The sequence below is a fragment of the Capsicum annuum genome, chromosome 1, assembly GCF_002878395.1.
Source record: "Capsicum annuum cultivar UCD-10X-F1 chromosome 1, UCD10Xv1.1, whole genome shotgun sequence".
Taxonomy (NCBI): domain Eukaryota; kingdom Viridiplantae; phylum Streptophyta; class Magnoliopsida; order Solanales; family Solanaceae; genus Capsicum; species Capsicum annuum.
The window spans coordinates 42,063,071-42,070,434 of record NC_061111.1 but is presented as its reverse complement, the minus strand read 5'-3'; the positions used below and the strand labels follow the sequence as shown (position 1 = coordinate 42,070,434).

At 35.2% G+C, this 7,364-nt stretch overlaps 1 pseudogene; it reads left to right on the top strand.

The window, feature by feature from the left end:
• Window positions 1-552: 552 nt before the first annotated feature.
• Window positions 553-7,364, top strand: part of LOC107873511 — an 18,435-nt pseudogene continuing 11,623 nt past the window's right edge.

Genomic DNA, 7,364 nt, shown 5'->3' with positions numbered 1-7,364 from the left:
ACATATACATACATAGAGAGAGAGAGAGAGTCAGTAGTCATACTCTAGAATTGATTTTCGTACGTAAGACTAGTTATCTTTGTTGCTCGGATTTGGGTACGGATCTAGAGGTTGGATTCGGCATGAGCTAATATTTATGATTCGTGGACACGGATTCGACAAGAAATAATTCAAAATTCTAATAATATAGCTACAAAACGATACCTAGATTTTGAGAGATATTCTGTGGAAGTACTTATATGTAGTTCAAGAAGTTTGGCTGTAATTACCCTATCTCCCTTATAGTGCTTCCATTCATCGTCCATCACCATTTCTCTGAAAATGACTTCACTTTATGATCATGAGTAGCCATGATAATATGTGAAGCAAACCTTTCGACAACTCTCAACAAACACAAATCCAATGTTTTTGAAAGAGAGAATGCACGATGTTGTGATTCACCACGAAATTCTTCAAATTACTATTGACTGATCAACTCTACTATCCATTTGCAATTTATAAATTGAGGTGATTTTTCCTAGGGTTGACACATGCTTTTCAATGCTAGATTTAATCAATGAAGTACACATGGTGTCAAAAAATGTGGGGAAAAGTTGCTCTACTATACTACCGGCAAGTTTCATATGTTTTCGCTTCATGCCCGTGGACACTTTTCACCAGAAGCATGAGAAGTACCGACAGACAAAGGACAGGTAAACATGAGTACATGACTGCAAAGGTCTTTATGGTATTTTAGATATTACAAATTGTAAGATCAAAGATGTCATGCATTAGAGAAAAATCCTGAACTTACAGGATTCATAAGGAGCTCCTCTTTAAATTTGCATTATCGGTTATAACTTGAACAACATTCTCCGAGAACCAACTTCTTCTGTTGCTTTAGAAACAGATTAGCAGCATATTCACCATCCTTCACAATCACACTTGAATTTATGGAATTCAAAAATATTGGTCCCCATGCAAGATGCAGCCATTATATATATAAATGTTCATCTCTTAACATCCAACCATCCGCTGGAACAAATTGAAAACCCTTTCTTTCTCCATGAATCTTTTACTGGTTGCAGTTTTTTACTAATCTAAGTCTTTTCTTGAGCTAAAAGTGTTGTTTTAAGCTTATATATGTCTGAGGAATATAACCAGGCAAATGCATTCTCTGCTAGAAATTGTTAATACGTTTTGAAATATTGGAGACTTTGCTAGATTAAAGTATAAACCTGATGCGTAGAACATTCGGGCTGCCTACTTATCTGCAGTATTTCTTTGATGAATGTTAAAAGATTTTTCAATAGCTCCACCTGCTGCACCTTTCCTTCTTTTTTTCTGTTTTACTAAACCAGAACCTTCTGGTAGTGAAAGGTAATCTGACTTTTTTCTAGCATCTACTTGGATGGATGATTTTTTACCTTCAGCTTGCTTATGCTCCAATTTCAAAGCTGCACATACATCACTAGAGATTTTTTTGAAAGCTTCAACCCCATGATTGGACGCTTTAAGAGATGTCCTTTGACTTTATAATATGACGCAGTAAGTTTTTTGTTGCAGTTGCATAACCAAACTCTATTCCCACCAGCGTTGGCGGCAAGTTGGATAACTTTAACATGATTCCATAGGGGTGTATCATCAAAATCTACTGCACTTTTTGTTGGTCTTAGAATGCCTTTTCCTTTTGTGTTTCAGCCATAGATGAAAGAATTTTGAAATGGATGGAAACATTTCCTATGAACCAGTGAAGAGTTCTGTGGTCACTTATAATTAAGGTATTGTAATATGTAGTGAAAAGTTTAATGAATTTCCAAATATGCGTAAGATTTAGTTGTATATATATAGTTTTCTAATAAATTTGTAACATATAACTTTGTCAACTCAATATCTAGTAAAAAGCTTAATGTATTACTAAATATGCATAAGATTTAGTTGTGTATATATATAGGCATCTAATAAATGTGTAACCATATAACTGTATCAACGCAATTTGAGTTGATTTCTAAATAGTAAGTTTAAAGTTTGTTTGAATTGCTTACTGAGAGCAATTAACAAATATTTACATGGATGAATTGAATTACACGGAAATTAATCGGAATTTACTTATCGAAAAATTATTATAATACTTTCTTAAGTGTCATGTCTAAGGTCCAATTTCTATTTTGGTTCACTTATGGTCAAGAAAATAAAAAGCGAAAAAATGTGTACACATTGATTTGAGAATGGTTGTTAAATTTTTCTTTAGCAATAACAATTATATTGCAATTCGAAAATATTAACATTAGGGTTAATTATATGAGTCATTCGTATTAACTTTGATTCCATTTGGGCTCGTTTCATTTCCCTACTTAATAATCTTACTCTTTTTTTTTTTCAAAAAATATAATGGTTTTTATATAATGGATTAAGGGGTATTATGTTTTAAAATGGATCATAAAAAATGGAATGTGAACTTCCATTAAAAATTTCACTTTTCCATTAGTTTTTACTTCATTGGAAATATGAATGTTGATGACCATATTGTCCTAAAAGTTTCAAAAGTTATGGCTTATTTTTGTTATTTTGGTGTAAAATTAAGTGCTTAAAATTTTTATTTATTTTTCTTAATTCAGACATCACAAAACTACTTGAAGGCTATTTGCTTAGAAACACCTAAGATAAGCCCATCCAAACAGACCCATTGTTTCGTTCTCTAGGTTTTCTTCATTTTCTTCGATCCAAAAGTTACAAAGTCCCTTGCTTTACTACTCTCCGCTCTTTCTGTTTGATTGGCCTTCATTCTTTTGTTGAAATTTTTGGGTGAACTTCAAATGTGTAGGTTGGTTGCATTCTAATCTTCCATCCGTTTGTTTTTCTTGCCTCATTTTTCAAATCTCATTTCATTGTTAGATGGTTTTCCAGATTTTTTTCTTGGTGTTTTTTTAATTGGGAAATTGGTTAAAGTTATGAAGGATAAGGATTTTTATGTGAGTATTGACTTGATGTTAAAGTTTCTTTCTTTTAGAGGGAATCCATTCTCGTGAGCCTTCAAGCACAATCATAAAGTAGCATTTAAGTTCATTTTATTAATTTACTTGCTTCGTATCTCTGTCTTCATCAAAATAAATGTTTTTGTCATTGATTATGTGTTTTTGATGATTCAGAATTTGGAACTTTGAGAAAATGCGCTTTCGTGTGGAGACACGTGTTGATTTTGTGTGGTGGCTTGATAGTGACGTGTCTATGAACATTCTAATGCGTTTGAATGATCCAGCTGATGTGGTTTGTGCTGGCGCTGTTTCACACTTTTGGCACCAATTTGGTGAGTCTTTCAAGCTTTCAATTTTCTCTTTGTAGCTTTGTGTTGCTCTTGTTTTAGAAAGTGAGACGGAAGAACTGTTAATTTCTCTCGTCATAATACAACATTCCTAATGATGTTAATTTTCAGTAAGTCATAGACTTTTCCTATTTCTATTGCGAGTGTCTACTAGTCCTTTTTTACTATGCTTGCTATACTTAATGAGCCTAAAAACTCATAGTTGCTCTTTCTTTATATTCTTTCATTGTTATAGCTACTAAGTAAAGAACCTTACCAATCAAAAAAATTAAAGAGCGTTTCTGCTGTGATATCTTTGTTTGCATCTAGATCTAGCATTAGCATTGCCACTAAATCCGTTATTTAAAATGCCTGGAATGAGTTAAAATAAGCGAAGCCTCAGAAACCGGAAGGGGAATCATCTTAAAGGTACAACCAACCAATCATAATCAAATTTCTTTGACTTGTTCTCTAAATACGATGTACTAATTGACTCACATATGGGATAAGGAACACTGTATATGAGTTCTGTGGAGGTTCGAAAAGTAAGGCTAGACCATGACCAAATTACGTATTCCATACGATATCGACAACAACCTAAAATGTTGTGTAAGTTGAAATACTATAATATGTTTCCGACCTTGAATAAAGGAACAATCTACGGAATCGAAAACTAAACTACGATACGAAAACAAAAGAGAAAAGTCATCTTTTCACCCCCTGAACTTGTCCTCTCAACTTACTTTTGCACTTAAACTAAACTTTCGTTTTTTTACCCTCCTTAACATCTTTAAAGTGTATTAAAATACACCTTTCGTAGCCTAAGGATGCATGTTATTAAACACGCGCCGTTTTATTCATCCACATCATAACTCGACCCACTCTTAACAAATACCCCAAATCCTAAAACTAACCTATTTCTCTTTCCACTTTTCATCCACCAGCCTTGGTATTCCGCTGTCGTCGATATCGTCGTCGAATCTATGAAACCCACCGCCTACTCCTCGCTTATTCCTCATCCTCTTCATTCTCGCCGCCATTGAATTTTGAAAGCTCTCACTAAACCATCGTTGCAATCTTTAACTTCACAATACCCATAACAATTGCAATTTCACCTTCACTTTCATCAACTCTACAATACTCATTGCAAACAATAATTTCACCTCCACCTTTGTAAATTTCACAATTTCCACCACAGTCATTAATAGAAACACCAAAATATTTTAACAACAGTAATTTCACCTCCATTTTCATCAATTCCACAACACCCATTATCGACACTTATTGTGTTAACTAGAAATTGAGCAACAAAAATCTTACAAAAATAAATTTATAACAAAATTAAAGAGTGTGGTAGGAGATTGGAATGGTGGTGAGAAATGGAAACGAATTGTTATTAGCAATTAGGCTTTCTTATGGAGTCAGGTACCTTCGGCAAGCTCTCCTTCTCATGGAAAAATTTAATTCAAGCCAAGAAAATTAGTATTTGTTTGTTCTTTATTCTGGTGGAATGAAAAAGATGGGAGTGGGGATGGTGATGGAGGAGGTGGCATGGTGGTTGTGAAAGAGGAGATGTTGGATCAAGATAAAAAAATAAGTAAAAATAAATAAATAAATTATGACCTGGACAATTATTAATTGTTTTTTCCCTTCTCACGCGAGTTTGGAAGAGTGAAAACACTCTCCTTGTTAAAGGATATATTAAATTTACTTGAAACAAATTTAGGGGAGTAAATAATTATATATAAAGTTAAGAGTGCTAAAGTAAGTTATGAGGACAAGTTCAGTGGTTTTTTTATGTCTTTTCTCAAAACGATAAGGTAAAGGATAGATGATAAGCAAGAAATAGATAGACACAATGAATGAATGAATAGCAAACTAAGGGTATATTAAACCCCTAACCCTCTATTTAATATCAATCAAAGCATCAATCTCTTACGTAGACCTCAAGGGAATTGGATTTCCAAGCAACCCACATTTCTAAAAAAGGTATCAACATAAGCTAATCCAAGCTTGCCTCACACTCTCAAAAAAGTATATATTCATAATTCATCAAAAACTACCTACTAAGTACAAGTGGTCTTATTCATAGTCTAGGTTAAATTATTACATCTTATGGGCCCAAAAGTGACTCATTTGGAAAGAACGAAACATGATAGCTCATTAAGCATCCGCTTAAGCATTCCAAGTGCAGATGAGGCGCATCTCAAAGGCATAGTGGGTTGTTTTGACCCGCTCTAACAGATCTAGAGCATGTTGGGCGCACCTCCAAAGCAGATGGGGCTCATGTCCTCTTTCGGGGGCTTTCTAGCCCCGTCTTGGCTTCCCTTGGCCTCTTTAACGTCCCTTGACCCTCCTTGTTCATCATAATCATCCAATTGACACGTTTTAGATAGCACCAAGGAGTCACCAAGCGTCTCTTGAACCATAAGCATCCTTTCCTAAGATCTGGAGGCAATTCGGATTGTATCATACTCTCTTTCTTGAAAAAGATTCGTCCGCGAATCTACAACCTTAAAAAGAACAAGAGAAGAATACACATCCAAGACATCATTAAAGCACGAGGATAGCACAAAATATCCATGCCAAGGAGACACCCATTTAACATATGACCAAACATCCTTCAAGTCAATGAAAGAGAAGTCAACATTTAAGGTGCAAAGGAGTTGGCTGTGATGAGCATCAAGAAATTCTCTGAAGTTAATTCCATTAACAAAATCACCAAACAAATCATCATTTGTTCGAACAACCAAGGGTAGAATCAAGGAGTCATTAGGGTGTAGGTTACCCTTCCTTTCATAAGAAACTATGTTTACACAACATTCTTAGCACCAACATGTCTCTCTCACTAGAACAACCTTTGAAGAAAAATCCAACTTGTCTATCCACTTAAGACAGGAAACAAGGGACAAGGGTTGTTTATCAAGTAGGGACCATAGACTCTTCTAGGAGAACAAATAGATTGGCCATCCGGGTTGGGTAGACCACAGATTCTATGCACATTCAATCATTCCAAAAAGTGGTCGAAGAGACATCAACACTATCTAGGTAGGAGTTTTAAGTCACATATCTTGAAAAGATTATCTACCTCAGGGTAAATGTCATCATGAATCCAAGGAATGCTAGGAATAAGAGGGGGTAGGTATATACCTTTGGAGCAAAGCCTTGAGTTTGCTCTCTTGCTTTCTAAACTTGCACCATGTGGACTTGCCTTCTCATGCATCAACTTAGAAGTTGGCAAAATGTTAGTGCCAAAGGTAGTAAACAACAAGGGCTTGGGTTTGTCACTAAGCACTCCCTCAGGATCCCAAAGCTCTTCATCTTCACTAATCATCTCACACCTCATCATAAGGTTAAAATTCACCACCTCTCTTTCTCGAGGCCAAACATCTTCGTGGCAACTTTCATCATCAATCCACAAGGTAAACTAAAATCTCTTTCAACTTCCGCTAATTCCCCTTTACTTCCAAGATCTTCATCTTCTTGAGGATCTTCCTCACCACCGTCTTCTTTGTTCACTTTATCCCTAACAAAGTAAGCATCACGTTTCATCAAAACTATGTTCCTTTGGTTGGGGCATTCACTTGCCGTATGATCCCAACCTTGACATTTAAAACAAACAATATCTTTAGAATTGGGATAAGAAGATGGATTACCTTCATTCCTTGATGGATACCTTGGGATTGTCTTCTCAACGGACTTCTTCTCTAAGGACTTGTTGAAATCCTTGCTCTTGTTTCATATGGATGAAGTAGAAGAAGTGCAACATTTATTGAAGGACTTCTTTGGGGTTGAAGGGTGGGCTCATGTATTTGCCTAGGTGGATTGAGCATTTAGTGAAGTGTTTCCAGAGTTATAGTAGTGGAGGTGTTAGGAGCATGACCGCTAGAGGAAGCATGATAGTTTTGAGGAGGGGAAGTGGCGAACTTTAGAGAACTTGGAACCAAAATAAGCCAAAATATGAATGAAATGAGCAAAATAGGCCACCTATTTAATAAGTTACCAAAATAGGTTAAACGTAATAATTTTATTATGTTTTATAAGTTCTTTTTTTTTAACGATTTGGTAACAGAAGTAAAAGGGA